A 12,900-nucleotide genomic window follows, 5' to 3' on the forward strand; every position below is an offset into this window, starting at 1 on the left:
GTGGACACATGTAGCACACTTTGGATGAATACAAATGAGGCCAGGGAACAATGCCACAGAGGCAAACATATGCTGAACACACTGAGAATGGACACAGTGTTGGATGACACACATGATTACGAGGCAAGGGTGTCTCAGGGGACTGTAGTGGGCACACTGCTCCATGGTCCTGGAATGATCTGACTGTAACATGAGCAACCGTCCTGGCACTATGCATATCTCCCACTCATGCACATCATGTCTGAGGCCACAACATTGGTCATGCATGCTGCAAGTGTGTTCATTTGAAACCTCACACTCCTATGTTGAGACTCATCATCAGTGCCAACAAATATGGACCCCCAACAGAGTGAACAGCACAGGGCACAGGCAAGGCACCAACACATGTCACAGACCACCCTCCCACATGATGCAGAAAGCAATGTGCACTTGGATTAACTGGCAGGCTAGATGACCATGTGCAATTGTGATTACACACAGACCAGGGGACACATATCAAGCAGAGGAAGGGACAAATAAGAGCACCGGTTGACTTTGGGGAACAGAATATGCAATGCACATATAAACCCTGGCAGTGTATCCAGGCTACAGAGCACTTCCAAAAGCTGGGGACACACAACACAACAAACAGACAGGTACCTACCCCCTCCTTGCTGCTGTCCCTCCTGTAACTGCCTATCCAGGTCAGGGAACACCACCGCCAGGACACGCATCATGTGGTTGGTCAGGCTTCGGCGCCCGGCGTGGGGGCTTGGAGGTGAGAGCCCCAGCTGGACCCGGGCGATCCGCCGGGTCCAGCACCGGATGTCCTGCCATCGTTTTCTGACTTGGGCTAGGCGCCGACTGCGACCCCCCGCCACTCTCACAGCCCTGACGATCTCCTTCCAGATCCCCCCCTTCTCGTAGGCAGTTACCTGTGAGGATGACAAAGTGAGACAACATCACTACACCTGCTCCATGTCATAGAGACACACAGTTGAACATCGGTGATATGTTGAACAGGGCATAGGATGCTGCCAAGTAATAGCATCTTACTCATATAGACATTGGCCTCTGTGGAAGCCCCTATGTACTACATGGCATTGAAACTACACAGGTGGCAGGAGGGGTGTGAAACACTCCCTGATCATGGCACACACTGTGCATCACATGCAACACCAGGCTGATGGACAGCACCTCAAAGCAGTTACATGCCCCAGGCCACTGACGCAACCTCAGCAGAGTACACAGACACACACAGGCACAGATCAATCACCTGCCATTGGCAACAGCGGATACATACCTCACTCTGCACATGTGCCACTTGCCTGTGGGGTGTCACAGGTGTTGGGCTAGCTCAGCAAGTCAGACACACAGCACGGCTTACTTCTCACATCAGATGGGTAGAGCTGTTGCCTCCTCCATGCAGCTGTGGTGCAACACTTCACATAGACACTCACCCACATGACAAGGAACCTTCACACACATCAATGTCCAGGAGGGCGTACACATCACTTGGACACTCTCACCACAGCTCCACTCAACTCATACACATCTGTGGGTACAGTCACCTATCACACCGGGGGGACCACTGAATCACCTCAGGACAATAGCCAAAAAATGCCCCCAAGGATTTGCCAGGCTGAATGTGTCATGCACTGTTAGACCTGGCACCTTGGCGTGAGTCTCCCTTCCACTTTTTGTCGCTGTGCCTCATGTGTTTTGCTGGTGTTAGCTGCTCAGAGCACTGTGCCACTGCCAACCAGTGCCACAGTGCAAGTGCTCCCTATTTAATATATATATGTTGGTTGGATTTGTTGTAAATTAAGGCAGAATGTGATTAAGCATTCACTGAAAACATTAGTGTTTCCCTTTTATCGTGTTTTCCTCGTTATGTTGGCCGAAGTCCGGACTCCATTTTGTATTGACATGCTGCCACGTGCTCACCACGAGGAGAGTCCGACCTCTGTGTTAGTTGCTCTTGTAATCTGCCTAGCAACAGTTTATAAATAGCCCTCTTGTCCATCTGGCGCATGCCCAGACTTGACCACATCTGTTATAATTAGCTTTGCTTGACCATGTGTTTTCGCGGGCTCAAGGAGTGTGTTAGCTCCGCCCATGTATTGATTTGGTATCGAGAATGACCCTAAATGGTAATGTTCTTCGATTTCATGTGGTATCCACCCACTCATGAGCCCCTCTGTTGTGTATAAAAGGGGACTGTGTACGCAAGTTCTTTGTGCTACTCCTTGCAATACTGAAGAGTGTTGTGTGGATTGTAGGACCACCCTTAAGGGTTAATAAACGTTGTTTTTGTACTTTGCAGTTTCCGTGCCAACTTCCTTATAGATCTCGTTACAGAAGAGCGAACCCTTGTCTCTTGCGGGCCTAGCTGGGGCTTGTATTCATCAATTGGCGCCCGTCACGTGGGGCTCATCGGCGACTCGGATGCTCGAAGGACTGGTCGCGACGAAGGTGAGGAGTTTGGCCGGGGACGTGATCACTGCCAGCGGCGTCTTAGCCCTGGCATCCCGAGGTTTTTCTTCCTTCCCTTCCGAGCTGACCATCTGGGTGGCGCCGGTCATCGACTGAGACCTCTTCTGTCGGTCCTGCCGTGAGAGCCGTTTGGGCGATTGTGGAGCTTGGCAGTTGGAACCTGGACTCTTGATTGGTAAGAACCGTTGTACGGTACTTGCTCCGAGTTTTGAAGCCTGGTCTGGCTATTTGAGTTTGATTGATGGTGACTAGTCATATTTTGAATTTGTCTTTGTGAAAATATATGCGTTGCAACACATATAGGCAGGTAATGTGGAGAAATTTCTCCGGAGCTGTGTAAATTTGGAACGGCGCAACGATTAAGTGCCATTTTTCTTGATAATACTGCATATTTTGCATTATTCCCAGCATGCCTGCTTTTAGCGCACTCCGTAAGTGGTGCTGCTGTTTGGGTAACCGGTTGAACCTCGAGGAATCTGCTCCAGCTCCCCCAGAGGGGACTCCTAATAGGGATATGTACGTGAAGCATGGTCTTTCTTCCATAATGTACAGCACGTTGTGGAGGAAATATACCAAGAAGGATCCTGAGTTGCGATGGCCTTTGTATGGATCGTTTGATATACGTAAGATTGAGTATGTGGAACAGTGTATGTGTAAGCGACGTGCTCGTCAGGATATGTTTGAGTGTGTGCGATTATGGGTGAAGGAAGTGCGTGAGCGAGAGAAGCGTGAGAAAGCGCTGTTTGATAAAGAGCAACGGAAGAATGATCATATGCGAGCACAGGAAGCGAAGCATCGGGAGGACAAAGAGCAAACGGACAGACAAGAGAAAGAGCGTAGGCTGCAAGTTTCGGGTCAATATGTTGTTCGCCAGCCGCTTTATCCTGTCCTTAATAATCCTGATGATGATTTTTATTTGCTAGATCGCTCTCCGCCCCCTTATGTTGGCGCATCCGCTCCGCGGCCGCAAGATTCTGACCCGGCTTCGGGTAAGGTAGACACACGGTCCATGCTGCCGGCCGAGCAAATGGCTGAGCTTCGGCAAATTTCCTTCCGTGCGCTCAAAGGCAAGGTATCCATGGAGGAATTATTTCAAATTTGGGGGCCATGGCAGGAGAGAGATAAAGTGTATTTTCTGGGTCATTTCGCGGATGAAGTGATTAATGCTTTCCGAAAATATTCTCATGTTTTTGAACCTGACGAAGTGTCTTCGGATGCCAGAGCAATACGTAACGGTGCTTTTTCTCCCTCTAAGGCTCCTGAGGCGGCTCGGCGGCTGTTCGCCTTGCGGGACGAGGTGCTGGCCCTTCGAGAGAAAGCACGCCAACGAGCGGAGGAGGAGAAGCGGTCGGATTCAGTTGCGGCAGGGGGCCACCCATCCGCCTCCCAGTCAGATAAGGATAATGTAGTGCATGCTAAACCGATGCGAGAGGCGGCACCTTTGTATGTCCCTCCGAAAGGAGCAGGGACTAGCTCGGACATTAACTCCGCCGATGCTAGGGGATATTTTGTGTATAATTGGGTTTATACTCCTTGGCATAGGGCCGATGTTATGGCATTAAAGAATGCATTGCCTGACCCCCGCAAGAATCCAGCGGCCTTCTATGAAGAAGTCGAGGGGGCCTTGAATTCTTGCATTATGACCTTAGCGGATATAGATCTGTTCTTTGGCCTTATTCTACCACCGGACACGTGGCGGTCTGTCCGAAAGGTGGATGATGCAGTTGCTTTTAAGGCCCGGTGGTCTGAGCTTGAGGATGAGGATAGGGAACGGAAGCCCGCACAGAAACCACCCCAGAATATTCTAGATCTCCCTGCTGCTATTGTGGCTAAATTGAAAACAATAATCCCCCCTAAAAAGATTGACTGGAATATGTTAGCGGCATGTAAGCAGAAAGTTGATGAGTCAGTTGCAGATTTCTTCACGCGCTTCGAAGAAACGTTCCATGACTTTAGTGGCCAGTCGCTTACCGACGACACAGGCCGCCACCTTTTCGCGGACAAATATGTGGCCAATCTGCTGCCGGCAGTTGCGGCCCGGTTAAAAGCGAGTGAGAGTTCTTGGTCCTCCGCGACACCGACGGCCCTTCTGACCATCGCTCAGTATTATGAGCGTCAGGAGCACGAGGCGAAGGGCCAGGAGGAAAAGAAATCGAAAGATCTCAAAACCAAAGTGATGTTAGCACAAGTATATGGCCCGCCCCGCCGGGGTAATAATAATAGGGGAAGGGGCGGATCTTATGGTCCCCCTTCGGGCCGATCTGATTTGAATAAGAACCAATGTGCGTACTGTAAGCAGTTGGGCCATTGGGCCAGGGAGTGCCCAGCATTGCGTGCTTCGCGGCAGGGGCACGCTCCGGGTGGCCAGAGAGGTAGAGGGGGCTTCTCGACCTTTAGAGGGAATTCTAACGATAATGCCCGTTTCGACACTGCTGGCCTGCATCGAGATAGCTCAAACGTTTTCGATCGCCAGCATCAGTATCATGTATCGGACATCGATCGATCGGGATATCATGATTCTCAGCATGCATAGGAATGCGTAGGATGGGGGTCCGAATCAGTTGAGGTGCCGGTCGATCAGACGGGTCCTTATGTATCGGCTGAGGTTTTAGGTTCTACTGATCAGTTCCTAGTGGATACAGGAGCGACACGTAGTGCATTGTCTAGGTACTTGGTTCCGGGGGCTCCCCCATCCGGCTCAATAGTTACATCGGTAGGGTTTGACGGTACACTCTCCCGAAGCCCTCTTTCACAGCCCCTTGCATTTAAAGTTGATTGTTTTTCCGCGCCTTGTCCGTTTCTGCTTGCTCCGTACACACCGGATAACATTATGGGCCTTGATATGTTAAAGTACTTTAGGGCTACAATTCGTTGTTCCCCTGAGGGTGTGAGGGTGATTCTAAATGACAACTACCCCCGATCTGGGCGGATGTGTACGATCTCAGAGGATGTGTTGTTGGCTACCCTCCCCCAAGCTTTATGGGCGACTTCGGACACAGATGTGGGACAAATGGTGATTCCTCCGGTCCACATTAGTGTCCAGGAGGGGGCGGTGCTACCACGCCTCCCACAGTATCGTATTTCCCAGGAGGGCGAGGAAGCTCTCATACAGATTGTGCAGGATTTGATCGCAGTGGGAGTAGTGGAAGAAGTTCCCTATAATATCTGTAACAGTCCGATTCTCCCGATTTTGAAAAAGGACACGGATGCAAAGGTCTATCGGTTTATAATTGATTTGAGGGAGGTAAACAAGATCGTGATACCTCAGTACCCGGTGGTTTCCGATATCACGACGTTGCTTACCTTGGTCCCGCCTACGGCGACCGTGTTCTCAGTGATTGATTTGAAAAATGCCTTCTTTTCTATTCCCATTCACCCTGATAGCCGATTTCTTTTTGGGTTCACATTAAACAATAGATCTTATCGTTTTTGTAGAATTCCCCAAGGCTATACAGAAAGCCCTAGTATTTATAGTCAGGCCTTGAAGCGACAGTTGGATTCCTTTGTTTTACTCGAGGGGGTCGCCCTCATTCAATATGTCGATGACATCTTGTTGGCGGCTGACACCCTGGAGTTGTGCGAGACAAGCACGCTATCCCTACTTTCCTTTTTAGCATCCCACAATCACAAGGTCTCTAGGAAGAAATTGCAATTCTGTAGACCAAAGGTGACTTATTTGGGTCACCTTTTGTCTAAGGAGGGGCGTGCACTCACACCAGATCGTATCCAAGTAATCTTGGACACACCGAGGCCATCCACGCAGAAGGATGTGCGTGCATTTTTGGGCCTCGTTTCTTTTTGTAGACAGTGGATATTGGGGTTTTCACACACGGCTAAGCCATTACTAGCCCTCTTGACAAAAGATACGCCTATCCCAATCCCTTGGTCAGATGAGTGTGATGCTGCTTTTCAGCAATTGCGACAGGCCCTTTGTTCAGCACCAGTGTTAGGGACCCCTGATTATACAAAACCCTTTTCGTTGTATGTGCATGAGAAAGATGGATGTGCATTATCAGTTTTAGTACAGATGCATGGTGATAAGCAGCGCCCTTGTGCATACTTTTCGGCTGTACTTGATCCTGTCGCCCGAGCATTACCAGGGTGTTTTCGCTCGGTAGCGGCGACAGCTGTGTCAATACGGCAGAGTGAAGGAATTGTATTGTCCCATAAACTGTTGGTGTTAGTTCCCCACGCTGTTGATGCCCTGCTTAATCAAACAAAGACGCAGCATTTGACCAGTGCCCGTTTAACGGGATATGAGTTGACGCTTCTAGCTCCTCACATTACGTTAAAAAGGTGCGTGACATTAAACCCGGCCACATTGTTGCCATACCCCGAGACCCAGCCTGAGGCACAGAAAGCGCATGATTGTATTCTTGTGACTGAGGAACAAACAAAGGGTCGTATTGATCTCCAGGATACGCCCTTTTCAGATGTAGATGGAGAGTTGTGGGTAGATGGATCATGCCTGAAGCTACCAGATGGTACGACTTCAGCAGCATATGCAATTACCACGTTACAGACGATAGTGGAGACAGCACGCATACCACAGAAATCAGCTCAAGCAGCGGAACTGATAGCGTTAACACGAGCGTGTGAGCTTAGTACAGGATTGTGTGTGAATGTTTACACAGACAGCCGCTATGCCTTCGGAGTAGCGCACGATTTCGGCCTGCTCTGGAAGGAGAGAGGGTTTCTAACGTCACATGGGGTGCAGATAATGCATGGGGAATTAGTCCACAATCTTTTAACTGCATTGACATACCCAAAGAAAATTGCCATTGTTAAGTGTAGTGCCCACAGGAAAGTAGTTGATAAGGTTGGAGAAGGGAATGCGTTAGCGGATCGAGTAGCACGGGAGACTGCGATGCAGCCCGGTGCTACTGCCATGTATGTAGTGAAGTCACAGGTGGAGAGATGGCATGATGCGAAGGAGGAAGTGCGAGAAATACAAAAGACCGCTTCTGACAAAGAGCGGGAACAATGGGCTAGCGAAGGAGAACTGGATGATGAGGGTTGCTGGAGAAATAAGCAGATGGATAGATGGAAATTACCCACGGCTTTTGTACAACCTATGGTCCAGATGGCACATGGGCTAGCACATGTTGGAGCTTCCGCGATTGTGAAATTGCTTACCCAAGTCTGGGAGCATCCAGAGATTGCTAGCACGGCAAAGAGGGTGGTGCAGACCTGTATGATCTGTCTGAAGTATAACCCAGGGAAAGGCACGCGAACCCCAGCAGGAGGATTTGCGACACCCACTGCACCCTTTGAGGTTCTGCAGATGGATTACATCCAGCTTGAGCGCTGTAACAATTTGAAGTATGTTCTAGTAGTGGTTTGCGCCTTTAGTAAATGGGTCGAGGCGTACCCCGCGAAAGACAATACTGCAATGACTACAGCGAAGCTATTGCTGAAAGAGTTTTTCCCCCGATACGGCGTCTGTAGACTTCTGTGGAGTGATAATGGCCCTCACTTTGTAGCGGATGTTATAAAGTATGTCTTGAAGGGCCTAGGCATCACCCAGAAGTTTCACGCCGTGTTCCACCCTCAGTCTGCAGGACTAGTCGAGAAATATAATGGTACACTGAAGCTTAAGATTGCCAAAATTCAAGCTTCAACGTCTTTGACTTGGCCAGACGCTTTGCCACTGGCGTTATTGTCAATTAGGTCGGTGCCACACTCCCGAACCGGCCTTACACCCTATGAGATTGTATTTGGACGCCCAATGAATATTTGGGGTCCACCAAGACCTAAGGCTGTGTATGATGTACCTTGTGTGATGATGAGTGATTATCTGGCACAGTTAACGGATAACTTGGTTTCTATTCATCAACAGGTCCGAGAGGCGCTCCCTGATCGGTCTACCGGTGAAGGACATGGTCTCCGGCCTGGGGATCATGTCATGCTGAAGGTTTTCGACAGATCGAACAGTTTGGAGCCGAGATGGGTCGGACCTGAGCAAGTCCTTCTTGCAACGAGGACGGCTGTGCGAGTCTCGAACAAGAAGAATTGGATCCATTCCTTGCACTGTCGAAAGGTACCGCCCGGATTGGTGGAATCTGCCGTGCTGACCGATCAACGAGACATCCTAGCAGCAGAGACAGGCCGTGCTGCAGAGCCAAACGACACTGAGGAGCTCTTTTCGGACCACACGACTTCTGGAGGAAGGCGATATCATCTGCGACCAAGGAAGTGAGGTTTCCAGTACCGGGACATACTGTCAGAACGGCCCTTGGGTTAGTGAAACGGAGAGCCGATGAGGCAAGGGGGGGGGATCAGCCCTGCATTAGTGTAGCGACACCCGTCTTGGCCCGCTGGTGAAGAAATCAACCGCTGCCCAAGGGGAAGAGTTCTGACAGACTTTTTAGTTTCAGGAAGATACCAGGGTATTGTTTCCTTTGACATGGAGAAGAAGAAAATTCTTTGTGCACTGGGGTTCATGCTAACAGTAGCTATCATTGGTACAACCACATGGTTTGTGGAGGAGGCAACTCCTGCCCGAGGGACACTTGTGTTGACGACTCCAGTGCCTGCGGAGCACTACTTTTATACATTGCCATACCAAGAGTTGAAGCATCGACAATCCTATTTGAATAACACTTTCATTCAGATGCTGCATCACACCCACGTTGCTACGAACGCTACGAACTGTTGGATATGTGGGATGATGCCAGCCCATCAGAAGAAAGGAGGTACGCCATTCATACCCCTTCCTTTCTCTCACAATGGCTCTTGTAGAGCATGGTACACTCTGTTGTTTGCCACTCGAAAACCGACAGTGGGACGATTGCTTTTCAGACTTAATAAAGAATGCCATCAGGACAAGAATGGATATCCACAAGCGAATGGGACAATTTGGGAATGGGAAGAGTACCGACCGGACAATGAATCCATTCCCTATATCTTCACGAATACCAGAGACACTGTGGGGAAGGAAAAATTTGTAATCCAAGTGGCACAAGCCCAAGCGGACCTGTGCGTCCAGAGTGTGGGTTTTATCCCTGTCGGTGTCAGTGATTGTATAACCGTATTAAACATCGATGGGCTGAACAACAGCACCTTCCTAGCATCCCATAATACCTATTTCGTATGTGGAAATAAAGGTTATTACCGTTTGCCGGCTGGGTGGTCTGGGGTATGCTATGTATCATTCCTATTACCTCCTGTATTCCTAGCACCTGCATCGTATCATAAAGACTTGAAACTATTGAATAATGTGACTGTAAATAGATATAAACGTACTCTATCTATTAATGAGGTGGATCAAACTGATACCAGTTTGCAACAGTATATTGATTTCAATTTAGGACTGTTTTTCTTTGTCGGAGCCGCTTTGAATAGTAGGAAGATCCGAAGATTAACAAGAGTGGTAGAAGCTGTGACTAATCAGACTGCTGCTGCTCTTGGGAATCTTACGGAAGAATTACAGATTACCAGGATTGTTGCATTACAGAATCGTATGGTATTGGATGTGATGCTAGCTGATCGAGAAGGAGCCTGTAAAATTATTGGAAGTAGCTGCTGTGTGTTCATCCCTGATCATACGCCATCCGTTTATAACGCCATTAATAAGCTGCATAAAATAGCAGCTGAAATTCACACGGAAAACGGCACTTGGTCCTTTTCTGGATGGTTTTGGGCGTTGGTTACTGCCTGGGGATGGAAGGTCTTAACTGGTCTCTGCATTATTGTAGCAATTCTGTTCCTTCTCTGTATGTGTATTCAATGTGGACCATTGTGCTGTTCCGTATGCATTTCATTTTGCATTCCAGATAAGAAAGCTATTGCCGATGTTGCCCGCCAGAAGGGTCTAGCTAAAGAGGTTAAAGGAATGATGATAATTGACATATACGATGATTATTCTTGGAAACCGGATGTCTTCAGTAAATGCTGAAAGGGTCGTCTGTTGTAAATTAAGGCAGAATGTGATTAAGCATTCACTGAAAACATTAGTGTTTCCCTTTTATCGTGTTTTCCTCGTTATGTTGGCCGAAGTCCGGACTCCATTTTGTATTGACATGCTGCCACGTGCTCACCACGAGGAGAGTCCGACCTCTGTGTTAGTTGCTCTTGTAATCTGCCTAGCAACAGTTTATAAATAGCCCTCTTGTCCATCTGGCGCATGCCCAGACTTGACCACCTCTGTTATAATTAGCTTTGCTTGACCATGTGTTTTCGCGGGCTCAAGGAGTGTGTTAGCTCCGCCCATGTATTGATTTGGTATCGAGAATGACCCTAAATGGTAATGTTCTTCGACTTCATGTGGTATCCACCCACTCATGAGCCCCTCTGTTGTGTATAAAAGGGGACTGTGTACGCAAGTTCTTTGTGCTACTCCTTGCAATACTGAAGAGTGTTGTGTGGATTGTAGGACCACCCTTAAGGGTTAATAAACGTTGTTTTTGTACTTTGCAGTTTCCGTGCCAACTTCCTTATAGATCTCGTTACAGAAGAGCGAACCCTTGTCTCTTGCGGGCCTAGCTGGGGCTTGTATTCATCAGATTCCATGATTGGCTTATTTGGTTTACTGTCAGACCCCAGTAAAGTGCACCAGGAGTGCCCAGGGCTTGTAAATACAAATGCTGCTGGTGGGCTTGCAGCACTGGTTGTGCCACCCACAGAAGCGGCCTAGTAAAATGTGTCTAAGGTCTGCCATTGCAGAACCTGCGTGCAGTCTGGTACTGTCATGCTGACTGGGCAAGTGCACCCACTTCCCAGTCCCTAAACCTTCCCTTAACTTCATATTAGTCACCCCTATGGTAGGCCCAAGGGCAGGGTACATTGTAAGCATAAGGTAGGACAAGCCCTGATGTGTGTGGCATGTCCTAATAGTGAATTACAGCCATTTTTGTTTTTCACTATTGCAAGGCCACCTGTTCCCATAGGCCAGAATGAGCTGTTAGAATTGTTACATCCTATGATCCTAACAGACCCAGTGAACATGTACAATGCAAGTGAGGAGTGCACACAGGAACTACATCATGCTCTGCATGACAGACATAAGCCTTTCCCCCCCCCCTGGGACCCACTCTAAACCACATTGCATGTCTGTCACACCTGGACACAATGCCAGAAGTGACAGTCACAAAAAAGGTGCACAGTCAAAGGTAGTGGAGTCAGCACTCACCTGCTCCCCTGGTCTCCCATACAGGCTGGGGTACTGTGGGAGGAGGACATTCAGCAATGCCTCATTCTCCTCAAGTGTGAATGGCTGGGCCCTCTCCACAGTCCGCGACATGGTGCCAGAGGAAGCACAGACAGCAGCAGTGTGGTCAACAGGAAAGTTGTGCAGGCAAGTGCCCTCTCATGGGTTCTGGCTGACTTATTTCTGTCTTGCTGGGGGCTTTCATTTACAGGAGTACAGAGTGATTGGTCAGACTAATTTGCATCCTACGTTTCCTCCAATCCTTTTAAACATACACCAATGACACAAATTTGCATGGTTCAAATTTTGAGCATCATAGCAAGGCAAACACCACTTTGCAACATTGTAATTTTTGGGCCAACTGACATTTCAAGCCCACGTGATGGCCACATTGCAACTGAAATCTCTGTATCCATGACAACCAGCATGCATTTTGGGCCTAATACTTGTCCCCTATGTAATTTTTGATTCCAAAAAACATGTACGGTGCGTTACACACGTACCCGAACGGCAGCACTACAATAGTGATACGGACCGTACACATGCTCTGAGAGCGTGTGTACGGTCCATATCACTATAGTAGTGGTGCCGTAGGAGTACGCGTGTGTGTACTGTCCGTACCACGCGTACTCCTACGGCACCACTACAATGGTGATACGGACCGTACACACGCTCTCAGAGCGTGTGTATGGCCCGTATCACTATAGTAGTGGTGCCGTAGGAGTACGCGCGTGTGTACGGTCCGTACCACGCGTACTCCTACGGCACCACTACAATAGTGATACGGACCGTACACACGCTCTCAGAGCGTGTGTATGGCCCGTATCACTATAGTAGTGGTGCCGTAGGAGTACGCGCGTGTGTACGGTCCGTACCACGCGTACTCCTACGGCACCACTACAATAGTGATACGGACCGTACACACGCTCTCAGAGCGTGTGTATGGCCTGTACCACACATACTCCTACGGCAGCACTACTATAGTGGTAGGACCGTACACACGCTCTGAGAGAGTGTGTACGGCCCGTACCAAGCGTACTCCTACGGCACCACTACTATAGTGATACGGACGTACCACGCGTACTCCTACGGCACCACTACAATGGTGATACGGACCGTACACACGCTCTCAGAGCGTGTGTACGGTCCGTACCACTCGTACTCCTACGGCACCACTACAATAGTGATACGGACCGTACACACGCTCTCAGAGCGTCTGTACGGCCCGTACCATGCGTACTCCTACGGCACCACTACTATAGTGATACGGACCGTAC

The sequence above is a fragment of the Triturus cristatus genome, chromosome 5_2 (assembly GCF_964204655.1).
Source record: "Triturus cristatus chromosome 5_2, aTriCri1.1, whole genome shotgun sequence".
NCBI lineage: Eukaryota > Metazoa > Chordata > Amphibia > Caudata > Salamandridae > Triturus > Triturus cristatus.